The sequence below is a fragment of the Rhinolophus sinicus genome, chromosome 14 (genome assembly GCF_057876585.1).
Source record: "Rhinolophus sinicus isolate RSI-liver-muscle chromosome 14, RSI-T2T, whole genome shotgun sequence".
Taxonomy (NCBI): domain Eukaryota; kingdom Metazoa; phylum Chordata; class Mammalia; order Chiroptera; family Rhinolophidae; genus Rhinolophus; species Rhinolophus sinicus.
In genome coordinates this window covers 185,245,589-185,259,156 of record NC_142514.1, presented here as the reverse complement: position 1 = coordinate 185,259,156, position 13,568 = coordinate 185,245,589, and the positions used below count along the sequence as shown (strand labels likewise).

At 52.6% G+C, this 13,568-nt stretch overlaps 1 long non-coding RNA gene across 1 annotated transcript; it reads right to left on the bottom strand.

Moving 5' to 3' along the window:
• Positions 1 to 6,302: 6,302 nt before the first annotated feature.
• On the bottom strand, positions 6,303 to 10,120 carry LOC109460351 (uncharacterized). Its single transcript, XR_016018497.1, has 2 exons — positions 9,138 to 10,120; positions 6,303 to 8,594 (listed from the first exon to the last, which is right to left on the bottom strand). It is a non-coding gene; the product is annotated as an uncharacterized LOC109460351 (long non-coding RNA).
• Positions 10,121 to 13,568: the final 3,448 nt, after the last annotated feature.

The window sequence follows — 13,568 nt, the reverse complement described above, 5'->3', positions numbered from 1 at the left end:
TGCCATGTGTTACCAGTGCCACTGGCCAGTTGCTCACGAGAGAAAGGATGTCAGGGCCATGTCTGAGCCATGGCACTGTGGAGACACGAGTTTTCCAGGCAGACCAGGCAAGAGAAAACATCTCAGGCAGAGGGAACAGCCTACACGAAGGTACAGAGGCTGGAACAGACATGACGTGTCAGGAAGCCACAGCTGCTCAGTATGAGAGATGGGCCACCTTCTTTGAGAAGGAGCCCTGGGCCTTGCCATTAGACAGGACTCATGTCCCAGCTTCTGTTCCTCCCAAGACTTACTCAGATGATTAATTAACTAAATGCACTGTTTTCCCGGCAAGCTTTGCAGACTGTGAGCTGGCAGCCAAATGGGGTCCAAGGGAGAGCCCAGAGGGTGAGAGCAGCAGCCATAAAGCTGGTGATTGTGGGCCCACTAGGTGTAGGTTTAGTCCTCGCAGGTGTCTGAAACGATCAGGTGACACTGGGCAACCGGCAAGGCCGATGTGAGTTTTTATCTCAGGACATGTCACAAGCTACTCCAGGCCCTTGAAATAAGAAAGTTCAATGGCTTTGTCCAGTTGCTCTCATGAATTTTCCTCAAATACTACTTCGGTTTAGATTTTAGAGCAAAGTCAGCATGTGCAGAGCACGCACGCCATTGTTTCTGAGTCTGCACTTGTGGCAGACAAGACTAATCGATGGTAGAATCCTCAGCCCAATACTCAGGCAACCGATCCTTGGGGATGGTTGCAGTCTGGGTCACTCTTCTCAATAAGATGGATACCCAGCTTTGTCATGAAGCCCACCAGGATTTGATTCTCCCTTCTACCCTCTGGCCACTTTTGGCCAAGACAATGGAAAATTGTAGAAATCAGTACAACGGGAGAATGAGACAACTGCCTCTCTCTCTCTCTCTCTCTCTCTCTCTCTCCTTTCTCTCTCTCTCTCTCTCTCTGTGTCTCTCTCTTTCTCACACACACAGACGCACATAAACATACACACACAAGCGTGTGTGCAAGAACAGAGGCAGAGCGAGGCCACGTGCATCACAAGTCATCTGAAGCAGAGTGAAATGTAAGCCTCACAGTGGAGGGCACTGGTCAGTCCCGTTTGATGCTCTAGCCCAGTGTCTAGGATAGTGCCTGGCATACAGAAGTCGTTCAATTAATGTCTGATGAATGAAGGCCCTTCTATGGGTCCAAGCTGTTTTTGGACCAATCATCTTGTCCCAGGACTGTCTCTTAGTCCCATCTCAGTGACCTTGTCTGGGCCCTCCTGATTTTCATCTCTCCCATTAAACAGTGGATGAATTAGGGCCTGGAAATGTTTTCCTGGCGTCTTTAAATGACTGTTGAGATAAAGTTCTAGATAAACGCAGAGTGAGTGATGGGAGATGGAAGAACCAGGTGTTCTGAGGGGTCTCCAGCAACCCCTCCCTCCCTGCCCCTTCCTCGGGGGAATTAATTGGTATCAAGAGAGGATTTTAGGAAATGGTCATGTTTAAAAGGCTCCTGCTTAATGTTCCCTTAAATTAGAATGGGTTTCACTTGACAACGTTTCTGCTGACCCGCAGGAAGAGGGCAGCCCCTGCCCGAGTGAATGCCCATTGACCCAGGAATCCCTGCATCTGAGCTCTGCCCCATTCGTGGGCTCACTTAGCAGAGTTCAAAAGAATGCCTTTTTTTCTGCAGCAAAACTACAGCCAGAGCCCAGAGAGTCACTCCCCTCAGTTCAGGCACCTCTGTGGGAACCTGAATCTGGGACATTCCTCTGGAAAGAAGAATGTGCACGTGGGGGACAGATGGGTCCCTGCCAAGTCAGTCACTCAACAGGCTCAACAGGCAGAGCCTGAGCCCCAGGGAGGACAGACTCGGCCAGGCCTGGGGATAGAGCTGTGGGCAGAGTAGGCATGTACCTGCCTCCGAGTGCTCTGAGGGGGTGGGCCCGTGACCTGGCCGCTAGGCAGAGAGGCACAAGATGGGGAAGGCCAAGGGCTGGGGGGCCCAGGGGAGGCACCTGATCCCACCCAGGGCAGAGCACACTCTTCCCAGGGAAATTCCTGTCTAAGGTGGGACCTGGAGCCGGTCTGGACAAGCGCAGCTCTGCTGCAGTAACAACGCAAAGCTCAGTGTCTCCACACAACAGAGATCTGTTCTTCACTCTGCCAGGGTCCAGCGAGGGTCTTCACGGTAGGTCTCCTGTGGCGGTGACAGGGGATCCAGGCTGCCTCCAACCACGCGGTGGGAGCACCCAGCTCTAACTGCCTCAGACCGGAAGTGACCTGAGGAAACTGAGGTCCAAGGGCTCAGGGAGGCTGGGAAAGGGGGAGGTGGCAGAGTGGGACCCACAGAGCGGAAGGTCGAGGAAGAGTTAGCCAGGGACGTGGGGGATGGGAAGAAGGCGATTCCAGGCAGAGGAAACTACGCGTGCAAAGGCCTAGGAGCAGGAGAGTGGGACGTTCAAGCCCCTTTCAGCCACACCTGAGTTTATGTTAATGAGATGATTTCAGGAAAGACCCTAGACAGCCTCAGGATGGGGGCTGGTTGCCATGGAAACCAACCAGCGGCGAGAGAGTTGGAACTTTCAGCCCCGACCCCCAATCTCCCAGGAGACGAGGGGGCTGTAGGTTGACTTACACACCAATGGCCAGTGACTTTCTCAATTGTGTCTATGTAATGAAACGCCCATTAAAAAACACACACAACTCAATCTAGAGGTCAGGGAGCTTCCCAGTTGGTAAGCACGTGGAGGTGTGGGGCAAGAGGGTCACCTGGAGAGGGCGGAGACGCTCAGTGCCCCAGCCCCACACCTTGCCCTGTGCGGCTTCCAGCTGGCTGTTCCTGACATAGCCTTTTATAGTAAACCAGTAATCTAGTAACTAAACTGTTTTCCTGAGTTCTGTGAGCCGTTCTAGCAATTCTCAAACCCCAGGAAGGGGCCGTGGGAACCTCTGATTTACAGCCAGTGGTCAGAAGCACAGGTGACAACCTGAAGTGAGGGCAGTCATGTGGGACTGAGCCCGTCACCCGTGGGGTCTGGGCTAACGCCAGGTAGACACTGTCAGAATTGAATTAATTGTAGGACAGCCAGCTGGTATCTGGAAAATCTGAGAATTGCTTGGTGTGGGGGAAACCCACACGTTTGGTGGCTAAAGGTGCCTTATTGAGAGTGGTAAGAGCACAGGGATTTTCCTGTCCGTTCAATGTTTTTCTCATTCTGACTCACTTAGTTCAAGTGGTAGGGAGGCCCTCTGAGAAGGGACTCTTTAAGATGAGGCCTGAAAGATGAGAAGGAGCCAGCGGTGTAGGAAGTGGAGCAAAGGTCGTTCTAGGCAGAGGGAACAGCGAGTGCAAAGGCCCTGGGGCTGTGAAGCATCCGGGTTGTTGGAGGTTCTGGAAGGAACATGGTACCCAGAGCCAGGAGGAGGGGCATCCAGGGAAGTGCTGATTGGACGGCAAGTACGGGCAGAGAGAATACTGAGGTCTCCAGGAAATGGTGATGGCAATCTGTCTAGGATGATGGTGGTGGGATGAAGTTGAGAGATACCAAGGGAGGAAGAGGCAAGGGTGAGGGTCTCGGTGTGGGCAGTGAGCCAGGAGGGGCCAACAGTGAGGTTCTGGCCTGAGGCCCTGGGGACAGTGGTGCATTTGCTGAGCGGAGAAGACAAGACAGGGGCAGGGGCAGGGGCAGGAGGCTGAAACCCAGAGCCCATGCGGAACATGCCGGGTACACAGCACCCACAAGCCATCCAAGTGGGAATGAAGGCAGAGGGTTGGCTGCACAGAGCTTAGGGGAGTGGACTAGCTGACATCTGGAAGAAACATGTTTGAGAAGCTCCCCTACTCTGGAAAGACGACTTCCCCAGCTCCCCACATCTAAGCGGGGGATGGGAGAAAAGGAACAAACAAGCCATCTATAAAAGGTTGGGTGAGGGTCTCCCCCAGTTCCAGACAAAGCACCAAGGCTCAGAGAGGAGGAACAGAGCCAGGAAGGCTCACGGGTACTTAGATGTGCCAAGCCTGCCGCCAGCCTCAGCTTGTTCCGTCCACAAGAACCCAAGAATACGGTGGGATAATAACGATTGTCTCCATCTTACAGATGGAGAAACGGGCACAGGGCAATTCATCGAGGTCCCCATGGTCACCTAAGGAGCTAGTGGCTGACCTGAGGTTTCATCCAGGCCATCTGACCCCACAGCCCCTGTTCTCACCTCCAGGTGACTTGTCTGAGGTCACAGAGCCACGGGACTGAGCACAAACCGGCTGTCCTGATTCAGACTCCCTCACCCTCTCCTGGAGGAGAGTTGGAATTCCAGAACTTTTAGCCACCACAGGAGCTATCACCATTTATCTGAAATGACACCGTGGGTGAAGAAAACGTGGGTCTCATTCCACCTCTGCTATTGTTTCCATGAGCATTTCTGGGCATCTGACATCTCAGCTTGGCCCCCAGTTCTTATCGATGGAATTAGCAGGTACGGAATGTGGGACCGCCTGCCTTATCTCAGAGCACAGGTGGCGGTTACAGTAGCCCATGCCGCCATGTTGAAACCACAGATGTCACCACACCTGCCCCCTGCTGTGTGGCACAGCGGTCAGGCTGGGGTCAGGCAAGTGGGAGTCACCTTTTCTGGCTGTGGGGGTCAGATCAGGAAAAGTCTGCACCCCCATGCACCCCACCATTTGAAGTACAGTCATCACATTGGCTCCCAACAGCTGTCCTGTGAGTGTGTCACCATCCCCATTCTATAGATGAGGAAAGGGGAGCTCAGGGAGGAAGCCGCCTGCCTGAGGCCACCCAGCCCACAAGTGGCAGAACCAGGACACAAACCCCAACTGTTTGGATTCCAGTCATTTCTTCCACAGATACATTTTGTGTCAGGCCCATTCAGGGCCAAGTTCCGAGCTCGGGGCTGGGAGTACTGATACGTAAGCCTGCATGTCCGACCCAGTGATCTCATGGTCGGCTCCGAAGAACATAAGTAAGAAACTATTCACGGTGGAGTATGACCCAGCCTCAAAGAGGAAGGGCCTCTGACACCTGCTACAATGTGGATGGACCTGATGGGTACTGTGCTGCGTGAAACGAGCCTGTCACAGAAGGACGAGTCTTGTGTGATTCCATTTAGATGAAGAGCCTAGAGCCGTCGAGATCACAGCCATAGGAGGAATGGCGGGTGCCAGGCTCTGGGGGAGGGAGAAATGGGGGCTGCTATTCAACAGGGATAGAGTTTCAGTTTAGGAAGAGGAAAACTTCTGGAGATGGGTTGCACAACAATGTGAATGTACTTAACCACTGCTGAACTGCACACTTAAAAATGATTAAGATAGTAAATTATATGCTATGTGTATTTTATCACAATGAAACATTTTTTTAATAAAAAAAACCCATTTGCTTCATTCATTGGTTCTATAGTAGTGACTGAGAGCCCACAGTGCCTGGGCCTTCAGCCCTGGGCCAGGTGTGTGTGTGTGTGTGCACACGCATGTGCACGTGCACATGTGTGCAAGTATCCATGTATACATGTGTGCATATATATATGCATGTGTACATGAGCACATGTGTTCACATGAGTGTGTGTAAGCATGTGTGTGCATGCATGCGTGTGAGCATGCCTGTGTAATTGTGTGTCATGCATGTGTGCATGTATGCATTTATACACATGTGTAGGTGCGTTCACAAGAGTGTGTAAGCATGTGTGTGCATGCATGTGTGTGCATGTGCATCGGACATAAGAGGGATGTAAGAAGGTGCCCCTGCCTGCAGGGTGCTGACATCGCAGGCAGCGAGGCCAGAGGCCTACCCTGCACACATGGCTGCAACAACAGCAGCACTGTCAGGGCCACCTGGGGAGGCCAGGTCCAAAGCAGGGGGCTTTACACACATGTCCATTCAGTTCTCAGACACACTGTACCCATGGAACACAAGTGTACTGGTCCCAGTGAGCGAGGACTCTCACTCCCGCACTCCTGGCTTAGCCAGACTGCTCGCCCTGTCCGGGTGAGCTTGGGAGAAAGTGCCAACATGGCTTGTGGTTACTGGAATGCCCCATTCATGACAAATGAATCTGAACAAATATTTCACACCGCTCTTTTCACATTCCAATGGGAAAATGACAAGGAATGTGGAATGCTCCCCCCCAGGACGGCTAGTAAAGGACATGGCCCTTCCCTTATCTCCACTGGAAGTTTTGTTTTCCTTTTATCAAAAAGGTGTTATCAGTGCTGCTTAAACAAGAAAGAAATGTGCCACTGGAAACGGAAAGGGGGCATGGCTAATTAAAGAAAAGCAGGCCTGGGAGAATGAAACACTGCAAAAAGAGATCACTTTTTATCAACCTGGCGTTCAACCATCACAGTACCCTTTCGCCTTAAGCACAATCAGACACAATTAGATAAGGCATTCTCCACACGTGACCATTAATTGTGGCACCGATGCTGTCCTTACTGAGGGCCTTTCGTTGTTACAGTGACGCAGCAAACAGGTGCTGGTGTGACTCTTCACACTGAGACATGGACAACTTGGTAACATGGTGCCAGGCTAATAAAGGGCGGACCCAAGCCCAGCTTCCGACGCCACGCCCTTTGACCTCCCAGGAAAGGAAGAGCAGGCACGGCTGGCAAGAGTGCTGCAAGGGCAGCAACTGAAAGTGTTCACTTTTCACCAAGTTGGTTTTTGCCACTTCACCCAGAATTGACACCCGTCTTGCCGGTGCCCACGTACGACTTCAGGTCTGCAGCAGGGATTGGAGGGAGTGGATGGGTGTGCGGTTCCATCAGTGGGTGAACAGATGGACCCCTGAAGAGGTGGAAAGACGTGCCCGTGTGCTCGGGTGGCTGGTGGATAACTGGATGGGATGGCTGGATGTGTTTGGGTGGACAATGGTGAATATTGGCTAAAAGGGTGGATAAGTGGATGGGCAGGTCCAGAAGTAGGTGGCTGGTGGGATAAATGAGTGAGCAGGGCTGTTTTCAGGGCGCAAGAACCACATTGGGACGTGTGTCTGACTTTCTGTTTCTGCAGCCAAGAGTCGGGAGAGAGGAGGAGGCTGGCCGAGGAAAGACTGGATCAGAGGCCTGCCCTCAGAGGACGGGTCATTTCTGAGCCCCTGCCATGTGGCCACAATGTCCTTGGTTCCTGACCTTGAGAATCTGGAATCGGAGAGGTGAGAGGGGCCATAGAGATTGTACTGTTCTCATGGCTGGAGGCCCAGAGAGGAGAGTCGTCTGTGGCCACATAGCCAGGACCAATGCTGGGCCTTCACCCCCCGCCCACCTCTTGGTTCTGACTGTAATCTGGGCTCCAGCAGCTGATACTGGCCCCAAACTCCAGCCTGAGCTGTGCCTCCTTGATCTGGTCTAACTGTCACGACCATTGGCTCTGAGGAGGCCCCAGACTGGTACAGTGGTAACCCAGGGCTACTGCCCCATTGTGGGGGGAAGAGTCTCTGTGAGGCAGCTGTGTGGCCATTTCCAGGGTTTCTCTTCTCTGAGACCCAAAGGCCCAGGGAGGGAGCCTCTTTCCCCAGGGGCATAAAGTGACAACTCGATGACGCAGTGATGGCTCCAATCATTCAGCTGGCTCCACCTGCACACCTACTGTGTGCCAGGCACTGTGCTGGGTGCTGTATCCCTGGGAGCCCTGAGCCTGCGTGCAGCATGTGCTCAATCAATGTCACTCAAGGGAAGGGACAGTCCTGCCCTATAGGAGCTCCGGTCCGGGCACATTTCTCCGAGTGCCTCTGGGAGAGGGGCCACTCGTGGCTCTGGCCTGGGGGTCCCCGGTCTTCCTTTCACCTGCTCCTTTGGAAGTGGACACTCATGGTAGTCACCCTGACTTCAGTGAAACCCCTCACCGCCGCAGGCCAGACATCACCGGAAGAAGCAGCAGCACAAAATTGGGAAACAGAACATCTGTTCCTCCAGTGCCTTGACTCCACGGCTGTGTGTGCTGTCCTATCACCTTCTAGCATATTCTGCAGAGGTCAGGTAAGGGGCCCACTGGCCCATGTTGCAGATGGAACACTAGTCACTCCTCGTGGTGGACTCTTGCTGTCACATGAGCACCAGGAACCCCACGGGCCATCGACCTCTACATTCCTATCCCAGCCCCTGACAGTGTGACTGGCACGCCGTAGAGGTTCAGCAAAGATTTGCTGAGTGAACACATGACAAGGCTAAAAAGCATGGACTTTGGAACCAGAGGAACCTGCGTCCAAATCCTGACTTTTCTTTTTATTGGCTGTGTGACCCGAGGGAAGTCACTTAACCTCTCTGGGTCTCAGATTCCTACACTGTGAAATGAAGATCACAATGTTAGCTTGGTAGGGTCGCTATACGTTTTCGGGGAGACGATGCTGCAAAATGCAACACGGGAGTAGGTGCTCCTCAGACCTGCGCCCACTGGCCCCTCCCCCAGGCAGTGGGGTTCCGGGCTCACCTGTAGGTGGCTCAGGCTCCACCTTCCTCACAGCCCCAGTGCCGCAGGTGACTGCAGTGGCTCCAGGCACCAGCCCTGAGAGCGTGGGAACTTCCTGCCGGCCTGTTTGTCTTGGGCGGTTCGTAGGGGCCGGCGACACTCTCTGTCAGCTCCAGCAAGCTCCTGCCAGGTCACCCAGAGTGAAAGGGAGGAATTGTTCCTATGACCTTTGCTTTCCTTGTCAAAGGTGACTTCAGACACCACCCCTCTTCCCTAAAGGCCAGGCCAGCCACGGTTCCCCACTCCCAAAGGGGCTGAAGGGGCCACCTGTGCCCTGGGGGAACCTACAGCCCCAGCTGTCCTGTCAGCAGGTGTGAGGCCCCACGCTCCTCCATCCCTCCCCTTGAGCCAGCAGCCATCCAGGTTTCCTCTCCTGTCTCAGTAACCCCCACTGCTTCCCTGGTCCTCATTCCCGTCTGTGCCCCCCAGGACCCAGCACGGGCTCCAGCCCAGGAGAGATGCCCCCACCCTCCCACCACGCAGAGCAAGGCACCCTCTCTTCCTCCCACCTCCACCCCACCCTGCCCCGGGAGGGTGTCTCCAGTGCTGGTCTCTGGTGGTGGGCCACACGTCTCTACACAATTGGAAATGCTTTCTCCACCAAGTTTTCATCTCTGTGCTGTAGCCTCCTCTACCGACTGGTCATGGGGCCAGCCCACTACTTACTGCCCACATTCCCTGGTTTGGCATGGCTGGTGGCCCCAGGGCGTGACCTCGGCAGCCATGGAGACTTCAGTAGATCAGCCAGACGCTGGCCCCTGCAGGCAGCACCACTGGGGTTAAGGGCAACCTTGGATCACAGAGGCTTCCTTTCCGATTTTCCAGAAGATGTCGATTATTAATGATCATTGTTCTTTCCTTCTGGGGCATGAAACAGCAGGTTCAACTCACAACCGGAAAAGCAGCAGGTCAAGGTTCCCAGAGTATGAAATGTCAGCCTCCAGTGGCAATGACATTCACCCAGAGGCACTAAAAATAGATGCATCAGGTCTCTGGAGGGTGGAGAAAGAAGGTGAGCTCAGGGCAGAAACGACACTCGCCGATTACATCTGTGGCCACATGGCAAGGCAAGGGGTTTACTTTTGTTTTTTTTCTTAAGAGACAAAAAGAAAGTAAACTTGAGAAGGGTCAGCCCAGAAGGACTTTGCTCTTTCAAGTATGACCTTGCCACATGTAAAATTCAAACGGAAACAAAGCCTGTAGGTGAGATGTGACCAGGGGCAAGTCTGGGGTCAGGCAAAACTCACCCCACTTGGTCCAAGGAGGGCAGAGGATTCGTTCTGCTTCCTGGTACGATCGACGAGCTATGGAGGACTGACTGAGGCCAGCACAGTCCAAGAAAATGTTTGTGAGGATGGAAATGTTCTTTATCTGCTCTGCGGAACATGCGTCAATATCAGGCTCTTGAAATGTGGCTTTTGCGATTGAGGGACAGAACTGTTAATTTTCTTTCATTTTTATTGGTTTAGATTTAAATAGCCATATTTAAATGGTGGCTAGTGGCTATCATATTGGACAGCATGGTTTTAGGCTTTAGGAGAAGGAGAACTGCAATCGATTAGCAATGTCTGCCAGGGACACAGGATGGGAAGGGCAGGTATGAATGCTGTGCTACTGAATGACCAGGGGATCTGGTGTGACCGAGGTCATCTGAGGCCTCAGTCATTGATTCCGGTGCCTGCACAGTTTTAGCATTTAGGAGAAAGAATGTCTGTGAAGTTTAGGGCCACAGCCTGCCATCCTATAGCCTCCTGGTCTTTACTCTAGGTAGTTTCAGTTCTCCTAACTGGTTCCCTTCCTTGTGAGATCCCATTTCTAATACATTCTCCACACAGCAGCCAGGAGGTCCTTCCAAAATACCAAGCCAACCACATTCTTCCTTGCTCAGAACCCTGAGTCTCGTCTCCCCACCACGGCACTCCGGACCTTCCCTATTGCCTCTGGCCTCATCCCCTTCATTCTTCTCAAGCTCCACTCCAGCACAGACCCCACTGACGCTGGCTGCTTCTTTTTCAGCTCCGCTACCCAGGAAATCCCAAAGGCAAGAGCCATCGCTTACCGTCTCTTGGCGCTCCCACCCTGCCACCCAAAGCACGGGGCCTGAAGAGCTCCCACTGGAAACCTCACATGATTCTACAAATTCCCATGGATATTTTCTTATTGCGCCTCAAAATGATAAGACAAGTACCAGTAGCGCCCTGTGTTACACATGAGAAAACTGAAGCTCAAAGAAGGGAAGGGTTTGGCCAAGGACAGGAGGGCAAATGGCAGACCTGAGATTAGACCTGAGTGGATGGAACTCTTGTTTTCTGCACAGAGCACCACGATTCTGTGCTGAGAAAGGAAACCTGGTCACAGGACGTCCAGTCCAGTATTTCCTCTTCTACTAACTTAGTACGTTAGGTGAAGAAAGGGATGGATGGATGAATGGCTGAGTGGCTGAGTGGATGGATGAATGGAGCAGATCAATGGATAGATAACTAGATGGATGGTAGGTGGGTGGATGGTAGATGGATGGACAGATAGATAACCGGAGGGGTAGATGGATGGGTCGGTATACAGGTGGGTGGGTGGGTGGATGGATGCACGGACAGATGGATGCACGCATAAGTAAATAAACGAGTGAAAGAGCAACAAAACATGGTAAGAAGTGAAGTAAAAGGTCTGACATCTAGGGAAGTAGATGAGATAATGTTCCACCTTTTTCTTAACCATTTCTTAGGTTTATCAAAAAAATCAAGTCATGCAAAAAAAAATTTTTTTTGAGGCTTTTGTTTGTAAAGAGATAAAGTAAATGGTAAGTTGTGTGTATATCGAGGAGGCGTGTCCTCAGCCCCTGCTACCCTCTCCCCTGCTGGCTCGTCGAGCTCCTCCCTAATGCACTTTCCCATGGGAAGGCTGGCACAACAATAGCAATTTCTTCTGAATGGAACTCTCCCCTGAGCCAAAAAGTAAACATGAATGAGGGAGGGAAGAGCCCAAGTCGGTGTGAGTCCTCCGTGATTACATAACCAGGACATACCTGGGAGAGGCACTGATCCAGGGGATTTAAGAGGCAAAGGGGGCGGTGGGGGAGGAGGGCAGGGGCGCGCCCCGTGCAGGAATGGCTGTGCAGGTCGCTGGCCTTGCTGGGAACCGGAGCCCGGTTTGTCCCGGAGGGAAGGGGGGCAGGAGGAAATTCAAGTGTCATTTACTGAGGGCATTTGTACACGTCGATCGGCCCTTGCATGACTGTTTTGCTTAATCTTCACTATAGCACTAGGGATAGGCACAGTCATCTTCCCTTTTGTAGATAAAAAACAGAAATGAGACACAGAGAGATGCAGTCCTTAACCAAAGTCACACAGCTGTTGTGGGCGGAGCTGGAAATATGAGCCCAAGTCTGGGGTTGACCAAGCTATACCACCTCCCCCATCTTCCTTCTCTCTCCATCCCTCCCATTAAATCATGTATCCATTTACTCTTTTAAGTTCCCATCCATCCAACCACTCAACCCCCCGGTGGTTTTTCCCTGCCCTTGGTACTGGACCTGCCCCGGGAGAGGGGCCAAAGAGAGGTCAGACGGCTGCTGCCTGCAGAAGAGTCCGTCTCTGATGATGAAGGGAGGTCATTATCAGTATCAGTATCCATCTGTGATGTGATTTTAAAGCTTTGCATGTTGGGCCCTGTCTGTGTGGGGAGGGCACAGGAGGAGCTTTACAATGGTTTTCTGGCTTTATATGTGAGGCAGCCCCCAGGTCAGGGTCTCTCCCCTGTGGCAGAAGAAGGCAGTGACGTCCACAGAGACTCTGGAGCCTCGGCCTTGGGACTCGGGGTCAGGGAGTTGCTTCCTAGAGGACTCAGGGTCAGGGGGAGCCTCAGCCCCCCTTGGGGTGAGAGGGGCTTGGGTAGGGCACCCAGAAGTTCCTTGAGAGGAGGTAGGAAGTGTAGGGGCTTTTTGTGGTGGAGGGGAGGTGGAGGGAGGATGGAACCGAGTATAGTCTGGTTGCCCCCACCAGACCTGGCAGATGCCAACTTTGGAGTTACTGGGGCCAAGGGGCTGGGAGAGCTCCAGGGACACCGGGCAGAGCTGAGCCAGGCTGAGGACAGGCAGCCCAGAGCAGGGCCTCAGCCCCCAAGCATGGTTGAATCAGACCAACCCCTTCTCTGAGTGACCTTGGGGAGGGGAAGGCGGGAGGCAGGGCTTCCCTTGCAGGCAGCCAGAGGACAGGCCAGGGCCATGTCTGGGTGGCGAGCATCCAATGGCTGCCAATGGTCCCCAAGTTCTGCTTGCTGTTGGCACCAGTCAGCTGCACTGGATGGACAGATGGCCATCTGCACAGGACGGCAAGTTGCTCACAGACTAAAGGAATAAGTCCTGGGCACAGCCCTACCTGCAACAACCATTTCTCCAGGGTATTACCTTGGATTAAGAAGCTAGTAGGTGTAGAAATCTTACATACTTTATCTTTAATTCCCCAAACAATCTCAGTGTTCATATTCTTGTTTCACACAGGAAGAAAGTGAGGCTCAGAGAGGTCAATGCCTGACCCAAGACCACACAGTTAATCAGATGATGGAGTTAGAGTTTGAATCCAGGTCTATCTGACCCTAAGGAGTTATTTCTAATAAATATGCTGCCCCCATGCCTCCGCGTTTTCATCTACTGAGTACAGATAATCATACAATTCAAGAAATGGCATCACTCCACACTCTGTGACCAATGTGGTAGCCTGTGTGTCATTATCTGTTCATGGATACATGGCTGGGTCAGTGAAGGAACAGGGGGATGGACAGCTGAACAGAGAGATGGATAGTTGGATAAATGAGTGTCACACTTATGAATGGGGTAGGAAAATGGAGGGAGGGAGGGATGGATGGATGGATGGATGGATGGATGGATGGATGGATGGACCTTTGAATGGATGAGTCAGCAGATGGATAAATAAGTAAGCAATAAATGGATCAATGAACTAAATGAAAGGCTGCATGGAGGACTAGAACATAGAAGGCTGGATGGAGAAATGGATTGAAAATTAGGTGGATGAGTAGGTGGGTAGGTCCCTCCTGATCTAACTCTAGTTGCACAGGAGGCTTGCAAATACCCAACGTCCATCC